The sequence below is a fragment of the Triticum urartu genome, chromosome 6A (assembly GCF_056163025.1).
Source record: "Triticum urartu cultivar PI428250 chromosome 6A, HENAU_Tu73, whole genome shotgun sequence".
Taxonomy (NCBI): domain Eukaryota; kingdom Viridiplantae; phylum Streptophyta; class Magnoliopsida; order Poales; family Poaceae; genus Triticum; species Triticum urartu.
The window spans coordinates 151,388,831-151,399,576 of NC_141878.1; positions in this window are offsets into that span (position 1 = coordinate 151,388,831).

The window sequence follows — 10,746 nt, forward strand, 5'->3', positions numbered from 1 at the left end:
CCTCCGCGTTCAACACACGTACGGAGTGGAGACGTCTCCCACGCCTTGATCCAGCAAGGAGGAGGGAGAGGTTGATGGAGATCCAGCAGCACGACGGCGTGGTGGAAGTAGCGGGATTCCAACAGGGCTTCGCTAAGCGCTGCGGGAGGAGGGAGATGTGTCACGGGAGGGAGAGGGAGGCGCCAGGCCTTAGATTGGTTTGCTCCTCCTTTTCCCCACTATATATAGGGCCAAGGGAGAGGGGGAGGCGCAGCCCTTTCCCCTTCCTCCAAGGAAGGGTGCGGCCAATGGGGGGGAGGAGTCCATCCTCCCCAAGGCACCTCGGAGGTGCCTTCCCCCTTTAGGACTCTCCCCTTTTTCTCTTCTCTTGGCGCATGGGCCTCTTGGGGCTGGTGCCCTTGGCCCATATAGGCCAAGGCACAACCCCTACAGCCCATGTGGCCCCCCGGGGCAGGTGGCCCCACCCGGTGGACCCCCGGGACCCTTCCGGTGGTCCCGGTACAATACCGGTGACCCCGAAACTTGTCCCGATGGCCGAAATAGCACTTCCTATATATAATTCTTTACCTCCGGACCATTCCGGAACTCCTCGTGATGTCCGGGATCTCATCCGGGACTCCGAACAACATTCGGGTTACCGCATACTAATATCTCTACAACCCTAGCGTCACCGAACCTTAAGTGTGTAGACCCTACGGGTTCGGGAGACATGCAGACATGACCGAGACGTTCTCCGGTCAATAACCAACAGCGGGATCTGGATACCCATGATGGCTCCCACATGTTCCACGATGATCTCATCGGATGAACCACGATGTCAAGGACTCAATCAATCCCGTATACAATTCCCTTTGTCTATCGGTATGTTACTTGCCCGAGATTCGATCGTCGGAATCCAATACCTAGTTCAATCTCGTTACCGGCAAGTCTCTTTACTCGTTCCGTAACACATCATCCCGTGATCAACTCTTTGGTCACATTGCGCATATGATGATTTCCTACCGAGTGGGCCCAGAGATACCTCTCCGTTTACACGGAGTGACAAATCCCAGTCTCGATTCGTGCCAACCCAACAGACACTTTCGGAGATACCTGTAATGCACCTTTATAGTCACCCAGTTACGTTGTGACGTTTGATACACCCAAAGCATTCCTACGGTATCCGGGAGTTACACAATCTCATGGTCTAAGGAAATGATACTTGACATTAGAAAAGCTATAGCATATGAACTACACGATCTAGTGCTATGCTTAGGATTGGGTCGTGTCCATCACATCATTCTCCTAATGATGTGATCCCGTTATCAATGACATCCAATGTCCATGGTCAGGAAACCGTAACCATCTATTGATCAACGAGCTAGTCAACTAGAGGCTTACTAGGGATATGGTGTTGTCTATGTATCCACACATGTATCTGAGTTTCCTATCAATACAATTATAGCATGGATAATAAACGATTATCATGAACAAGGAAATATAATAATAACCAATTTATTATTGCCTCTAGGGCATATTTCCAACAGTCTCCCACTTGCACTAGAGTCAATAATCTAGTTCACATCGCCATGTGATTAACATTCACAGGTCACATCACCATGTGACTAACACCCAAGAGTTTACTAGAGTCACTAGTCTAGCTCACATCACTATGTGATTAACACTCAATGAGTTCTAGGTTTGATCATGTTGCTTGTGAGAGAGGTTTTAGTCAACGGGTCTGAACCTTTCAGATCCGTGTGTGCTTTACAAATCTCTATGTCATCTCCTAGATGTAGCTACCACGCTGTATTTGGAGCTATTCCAAATAACTGTTCTACTTGGAGCTATTCTAAATTGTTGCTCCATTATATGCATCCGGTATCTCTACTCAGAGCTATCCGGATAGGTGTTAAGCTTGCATCGACGTAACCCTTTACGACGAACTCTTTTACCACCTCCATAATCGAGAAAATTCCTTAGTCCACTAGTTACTAAGGATAACTTTGACCGCTGTCCTGTGACCCATTCTTGGATCACACTTGTACCCCTTGACTGACTCATGGCAAGGCACACTTCAGGTGCGGTACACAGCATAGCATACTGTAGAGCCTATGTCTTAAGCATAGGGGACGACCTTCGTCCTTTCTCTCTATTCTGCCGTGGTCGAGCTTTAAGTCTTAACTTCATACATTACAACTCAGGCAAGAACTCCTTCTTTGACTGATCCATCTTGAACACCTTCAAGATCATGTCATGGTATGTGCTCATTTTGAAAGTACCATTAAGCGTTTTGATCTATCCTTATAGATCTTGATGCTCAATGCTCAAGTAGCTTAATCCAGGTTTTCCATTGAAAACACTTTCCAAATAACCCTATATGCTTTCCAGAAATTCTACGTCATTTCCGATCAACAACATATATTCATTAGAAATTCTATAGTGCTCCCACTCACTTCTTTGGAAATACCAGTTTCTCATAAACTTTGTATACACCCAAAATCTTTGATCATCTCATCAAAGCATACATTCCAACTCCGAGATGCTTACTCCAGTCCTCAGAAGGATTGCTGGAGCTTTGCATACTTATTAGCATCTTTCAGGATTGACAAAACCTTCCGGTTGTATCACATACAACCTTTCCTCAGAAAATCGTCGAGGAAACAATGTTTTGACATCCTATCTGCAAGATTTCATAAATAATGCAGTAATCGCTAATATAATTCCAACAGACTCTTAGCATCGCTACGAGTGAGAAAGTCTCACCGTAGTCAACTCCTTGAACTTGTCGGAAAACATCTTAACGACAAGTCGAGCTTTCTTAACGGTGATATTTACCATCATTGTCCGTCTTCCTTTTAAAATCCATCTGTACTCAACAGCCTTACGACCATCAAGTAGTTCTTCCAAAGTCTACACTTTGTTTTCATACATGGATCCTCTCTCGGATTTTATGGCCTCGAGCCATTTATCGGAATCTGGGCCCACCATCGCTTCTCCATAGCTCGTAGGTTCATTGTTGTCTAGCAACATGACTTCCAAGACAGGATTACGTACTACTCTGAAGTAGTATGCATCCTTGTCATCCCACGAGGTTTTGGAGTGACTTGATCTGAAGTCTCATGATCAATATCATAAGCTTCCACTTCAATTGGTGTAGGTGCCACAGGAACAACTCTTTGTGCCCTGCTATACACTAGTTGAAGTAACGGTTCAATGACCTCATCAAGTCTCCACCATCCTCCCACTCAATTCTTTCGAGAGAAACTTTTCCTCGAGAAAGGACCCGATTCTAGAAACAATCCCTTATTGCTTTTGGATCTGAGACAGGAGGTATACCCAACTGTTTTGGGTGTCCTATGAAGATGCATTTATCTGCTTTGGGTTCGAGCTTATCGGCCTGAAACTTTTCCACATAAGCGTCGCAGTCCCAAACTTTTAAGAAATGACAGCTTAGGTTTCTCTAAACCATAGTTCATACGGTGTCATCTCATCGGAATTACGTGGTGCCCTATTTAAAGTGAATGTGGTTGTCTCTAATGCCTAACCCATAAACTATTGTGGTAATTTGATAAGAGACATCATGGTATGCATCATATCCAATAGGGTGCAGTTATGATGTTCGGACACACCATCACACTATGGTGTTCCAGGCTGTATCAGTTGTGAAACAATTTCCACAATGTCTTAATTCTGTGCCAAACTCGTAATTCAGATATTCATCTCTATGATCATATCATAGATATTTTTATCCTCTTATCACGACGATCTTCCAACTTCACACTGAAATTACTTGAACCTTTCAATAATTCAGACTCGTGATTCATCAAGTAAATATACTCAACATCTACTCAAATCATCTGTGAAGAACATAATGATATCCACTACATGCCTCAGCACTCATTGGACCGCACACATCAAAATGTATTACTTCCAGCAAGTTGCTTTCTAGTTCCATTTTACTGAAAACGAGGCTTTCAGTCATCTTGCCCATGTGGTATGATTTGCATGTCTCAAGTGATTTAAAATCAAGTGAGTTCAAATGGTCCATTTGCATGGAGTTTCTTCATGCATATACACCAATAGACATGGTTCGCATGTCTCAAACTTTTCAAAAATGAGTGAGTCCAAAGATCCATCAACATGGAGCTTCCTCATGCGTTTTATACCGATATGACTTACATGGCAGTGCCACAAGTAGGTGGTACTATCATTACTATCTTTTGGCATGAACATGTGTATCACTACGATCGAGATTCAATAAACCATTCATTTTAGGTGTAAGACCATTGAAGGTATTATTCAAATAAACAGAGTAACCATTATTCTCCTTAAATGAATAACCGTATTGCGATAGACATAATCCAATCATGTCTATGCTCAACGCAAACACCAATCTCGATGGTAGAGGGAGCGTACGATATTTGATCATATCAACATTGGAAACACTTCCAACACATATCGTCAGCTCACCTTTAGCTAGTCTCCATTTATTCCGTAGCTTTTATTTCGAGTTACTAACACTTAGCAACCGAACCGGTATCTAATACCCTGGTGCTACTAGGAGTACTAGTAAAGTACACATCAACACAATGTATATCCAATATACTTCTATCGACCTTGCCAGCCTTCTAATCTACCAAGTATCTAGGGTAATTCTGCTCCAGTGGCTGTTCCCTTTATTACAGAAGCACTTAGTCTCGGGTTTGGGTTCAACCTTGGGTTTCTTCACTAGAGCAGCAGCTGAATTGCCGTTTTATGAAGTATCCCTTCGTGCCCTTGCCCTTCTTGAAACTAGTGGTTTCATCAACCATCAACAATTGATGCTCCTGCTTGATTTCTACTTTCGTGGTGTCAAACATCGCGAATATCTCAAGGATCATGATATATGTCCCTGATATATTATAGTTCATCACGAAGCTCTAGCAGCTTGGTGGTAATGACTTCGGAGAAACATCACTATCTCATCTGGAAGATCAACTCCCACTCGATTCAAATGATTGTTGTACTCAGACAATCTGAGCACAAGCTCAACAATTGAGCTTTTCTCCCTTAGTTTGCAGGCTAAGAAATCGTCGGAGGTCTTATACCTCTTGACGTGGGCACGAGCCTGAAATCCCAATTTCAGCCCTCGAAACATCTCATATGTTTCGCGACGTTTCAAAACCGTCTTCGGTGCCTCAACTCTAAGCCGTTTAACTGAACTATCACGTAGTTATCAAAATGTGTATGTCAGATGTTCGCAACATCCATAGACAACGTTCGAGGTTCAGCACACTGTGCGGTGCATTAAGGACATAAGCCTTCTATGAAGCAATGAGGACAATCCTCAGTTTATGGACCTAGTCCGCATAATTGCTACTATCAACTTTCAACTAAATTTTCTCTAGGAACATATCTAAACAGTAGAACTGAAGCGCGAGCTACGACATAATTTGCGAAGACCTTTTGACTATGTTCAGGATAATTAAGTTCATCTTATGAACTCCCACTCAGATAGACATCCCTCTAGTCATCTAAGTGATTACATGATCCGAGTCAACTAGGCCGTGTCCGATCATCACGTGAGACGGACTAGTCAACGTCGGTGAACATCTTCATGTTGATCGTATCTTCTATACGACTCATGCTCGACCTTTCGGTCTTCTGTGTTCCGAGGCCATGTCTGTACATGCTAGGCTCGTCAAGTTAACCCTAAGTGTTTTTGCATGTGTAAAACTGTCTTACACCCGTTGTATGTGAACGTAAGGATCTATCACACCCGATCATCACGGCGTGCTTCGAAACGACGAACTGTAGCAACGGTGCACAGTTAGGGGAGAACACTTCTTGAAATTTTAATGAGGGATCATCTTATTTACTACCGTCGTTCTAAGTAAACAAGATGCATAAACATAATAAACATCATATGCAATCAAATAATAGTGACATGATATGGCCAATATCATATAGCTCCTTTGATCTCCATCTTGGGGCTCCATGATCATCTTGTCACCGGTATGACACCATGATCTCCATCATCATGATCTCCATCATCGTGTCTTCTTGAAGTTGTCTCGTCATCGACATGCAAGTCGTGATTCCCTTGACAAGAACATGATCAATCTCATACATCACATATATCATTCATCACATCCTTTTGGCCATATCACATCACATAGCATACCCTGCAAAAACAAGTTAGACGTCCTCTAATTGTTGTTTGCATGTTTTACGTGGCTGCTATGGGTTTCTAGCAAGAACGTTTCTTACCTACGCAAAACCACAACGTGATATGCCAATTGCTATTTACCCTTCATAAGGACCCTTTTCATCGAATCCGATCCGACTAAAGTAGGAGAGACAGACACCCGCTAGCCACCTTATGCAACTAGTGCATGTCAGTCGGTGGAACCTGTCTCACGTAAGAGTACGTGTAAGGTCGGTCCGGGCCGTTTCATCCCACGATGCCGCCGAATCAAGATAAGACTAGTAACGGCAAGCATATTGAACAAAATCAACGCCCACAACTACTTTGTGTTCTACTCGTGCATAGAATCTACGCAATAGACCTAGCTCATGATGCCACTGTTGGGGAACATAGCATAAATTCAAAATTTTCCTACGTGTCACCAAGATCTATCTATGGAGTCATCTAGCAACGAGGGAGGAGTGGATCTACATACCCTTGTAGATCGCGCGCGGAAGCGTTCAAGAGAACGGGGTTGATGGAGTCGTACTCGTCGTGATTCAAATCACCGATGATCCTAGCGCCGAACGGACGGCACCTCCGCGTTCAACACACGTACGGAGTGGAGACGTCTCCCACGCCTTGATCCAGCAAGGAGGAGGGAGAGGTTGATGGAGATCCAGCAGCACGACGGCGTGGTGGAAGTAGCGGGATTCCAACAGGGCTTCGCTAAGCGCTGCGGGAGGAGGGAGATGTGTCACGGGAGGGAGAGGGAGGCGCCAGGCCTTAGATTGGTTTGCTCCTCCTTTTCCCCACTATATATAGGGCCAAGGGAGAGGGGGAGGCGCAGCCCTTTCCCCTTCCTCCAAGGAAGGGTGTGGCCAATGGGGGGGAGGAGTCCATCCTCCCCAAGGCACCTCGGAGGTGCCTTCCCCCTTTAGGACTCTCCCCTTTTTCTCTTCTCTTGGCACATGGACCTCTTGGGGCTGGTGCCCTTGGCCCATATAGGCCAAGGCACAACCCCTACAGCCCATGTGGCCCCCCGGGGCAGGTGGCCCCACCCGGTGGACCCCCGGGACCCTTCCGGTGGTCCCGGTACAATACCGGTGACCCCGAAACTTGTCCCGATGGCCGAAATAGCACTTCCTATATATAATTCTTTACCTCCGGACCATTCCAGAACTCCTCGTGATGTCCGGGATCTCATCCGGGACTCCGAACAACATTCGGGTTACCGCATACTAATATCTCTACAACCCTAGCGTCACCGAACCTTAAGTGTGTAGACCCTACGGGTTCGGGAGACATGCAGACATGACCGAGACGTTCTCGGGTCAATAACCAACAGCGGGATCTGGATACCCATGATGGCTCCCACATGTTCCACGATGATCTCATCGGATGAACCACGATGTCAAGGACTCAATCAATCCCGTATACAATTCCCTTTGTCTATCGGTATGTTACTTGCCCGAGATTCGATCGTCGGAATCCAATACCTAGTTCAATCTCGTTACCGGCAAGTCTCTTTACTCGTTCCGTAACACATCATCCCGTGATCAACTCTTTGGTCACATTGCGCATATGATGATGTCCTACCGAGTGGGCCCAGAGATACCTCTCCGTTTACACGGAGTGACAAATCCCAGTCTCGATTCGTGCCAACCCAACAGACACTTTCGGAGATACCTGTAATGCACCTTTATAGTCACCCAGTTACGTTTTGACGTTTGATACACCCAAAGCATTCCTACGGTATCCGGGAGTTACACAATCTCATGGCCTAAGGAAATGATACTTGACATTAGAAAAGCTATAGCATATGAACTACACGATCTAGTGCTATGCTTAGGATTGGGTCTTGTCCATCACATCATTCTCCTAATGATGTGATCCCGTTATCAATGACATCCAATGTCCATGGTCAGGAAACCGTAACCATCTATTGATCAACGAGCTAGTCAACTAGAGGCTTACTAGGGACATGGTGTTGTCTATGTATCCACACATGTATCTGAGTTTCCTATCAATACAATTATAGCATGGATAATAAACGATTATCATGAACAAGGAAATATAATAATAACCAATTTATTATTGCCTCTAGGGCATATTTCCAACATCCTCCCCCTTGGCGCGCCTAGAGAGGGCCGGCCGGCCTCCCCCTCCCTCCTTTATATACGTGGGGAGGGGGCACCCTGGAACACACAAGTTGATTGTTTAGCCATGTGTGGTGCCCCCTCCACAGATTTCCACCTAGGTCATATCGTTGTAGTGCTTAGGCAAAGCCCTCGTCGGTAACTTCATCATCACCGTCATCACGCCGTCGTGCTGACGAAGCTCTCCCCCGACACTCAGCTGGATCTAGAGTTCATGGGACGTCACCGAGCTGAACGTGTGCAGATCGTGGAGGTGCCGTACCTTCGGTGCTAGGATCGGTCGGATCGTGAAGACATACGACTACATCAACCACGTTATCATAATGCTTCCGCTTACGGTCTACGAGGGTACATGGACAACACTCTTCCCCTCTCATTGATATGCATCACCTAGATGGATCTTGCGTGTGCGTAGGAATTTTTTTGTACTGCGTTCCCCAACAGTGGCATCCGAGCCAGGTCTATGCGTAGATGTTATATGCACGAGTAGAACACAAAGGAGTTGTGGGCGTGGGTATATACATATTGCTTGCCGTCACTAGTTGATTCTTGATTCAACGGTATTGTTGGATGAAGCGGCTCAGGCCGACATTACGCATACGCTTACGCGAGACTGGTTCTACCGATGTGCTTCACACATAGGTGGCTAGTGGGTGTCAGTTTCTCCAACTTTAGTTGAATCGGATTCAATGAACAGGGTTCTTTCTGAAGATCAAAAAGCAATCACTATACCGCGTTGTGGTTTTTGATGCGTAGGTAAGAATAGTTCTTGCTCAGCCCATAGCAGCCATGTAAAACTTGCAACAACAAAGTAGAGGACATCTAACTTGTTTTGGCAGGGCATGCTGTGATGTGATATGGTCAAGACATGATGATAAATTTTATTATATGAGATGATCATGTTTTGTAACAGAGTTATCGGCAACTAGCAGGAGCCATATGGTTGTCGCTTTATTGTATGAAATGCAATCGCCATGAAATTGCTTTAGTTTATCACTAAGCAGTAGCGATAGTAGTAGAAGCAATAGTTGGCGAGACGACAACGATGCTTCGATGGAGATCAAGGTGTCAAGCCGGTGATGATGGTGATCATAACGGTGCTTTGGAGATGGAGATCAAAGGCATAAGATGATGATGGCCATATCATATCACTTATATTGATTACATGTGATGTTTATCATTTATGCATCTTATTTTGCTTCGTTCGGTGGTAGCATTATAAGATGATCTCTCACTAAATTTCAAGGTACAAGTGTTCTCCCTGAGTATGCACCGTTGCTACAGTTCATTGTGCCGAGACACCACGTGATGATCGGGTGTGATAAGCTCTACGTTCACATACAACGGGTGCAAGCCAGTTTTGCACACGCATAATACTCGGGTTAAACTTGAGGAGCCTAGTATATGCAGATACGGCCTCGGAACACTAAGACCGAAAGGTCGAGCGTGAATCATATAGTAGATATGATCAACATAGTGATGTTCACCATTGAAAACTACTCCATCTCACGTGATGATTAGACATGGTTTAGTTGATATGGATCATGTGATCACTTATATGATTAGAGGGATGTCTATCTAAGTCGGAGTTCTTAATTAATATGATTAATTGAACTTTAATTTATCATGAAATTAGTCCTGATAGTATTTGCATATCTATGTTGTTGATCAATAGCTTGCGATGTAGCTTCCCGTTTATTTTAATATGTTCCTAGAGAAAAAGAAGTTGAAAGATGATAGTAGCAATGATGCGGACTTGGTCCGTGATCTGAGGATTATCCTCATTCTGCATAGAGGAATTATGTCCTTGATGCACCTGTAGATGACAGACCTATTGCAGGAGTAGATGCAGACATTATGAACGTTTGGCAAGCTCGGTATGATAACTACTTGATAGTTTAGTGCGCCATGCTTTACGACTTAGAACAGGGACTTCAAAAATGTTTTGAACGCCACGGAGCATATAAGATGTTCCAAGAGATGAAATTGGCATTTCAGACTCATGCCCGAGTCGAGAGGTATGAGACCTCTGACAAGTACTTTGCCTACAAAATGGTGGAGAATAGCTCAACCAGTGAGCATGTGCTCAGATTGTCTGAGTACTACAATTGCTTGAATCAAGTGGGAGTTAATCTTCCAGATAATATAGTAATTGATAAAGTTCTCTAATCACTATCACCAAGTTACTAGAACTTAGTGATGAACTATAATATGCAAGGGATGACGAAAATAATTCCCAAGCTCTTCGCGATGCTGAAATTGGTGAAGGTAGGAATCAAGAAATAGCATCAAGTGTTGATGGTTTACAAGACCACTAGTTTCAAGAAAAGGGCAAAGGGAAAGAAAAAAGGAACTTCAAAGAAGAATAGCAAGCAAGTTGCTGCTCCCATAAAGAAGCCCAAAGCTAGACCCGAGCCTGTAACTGAGTGCTTCTACTGC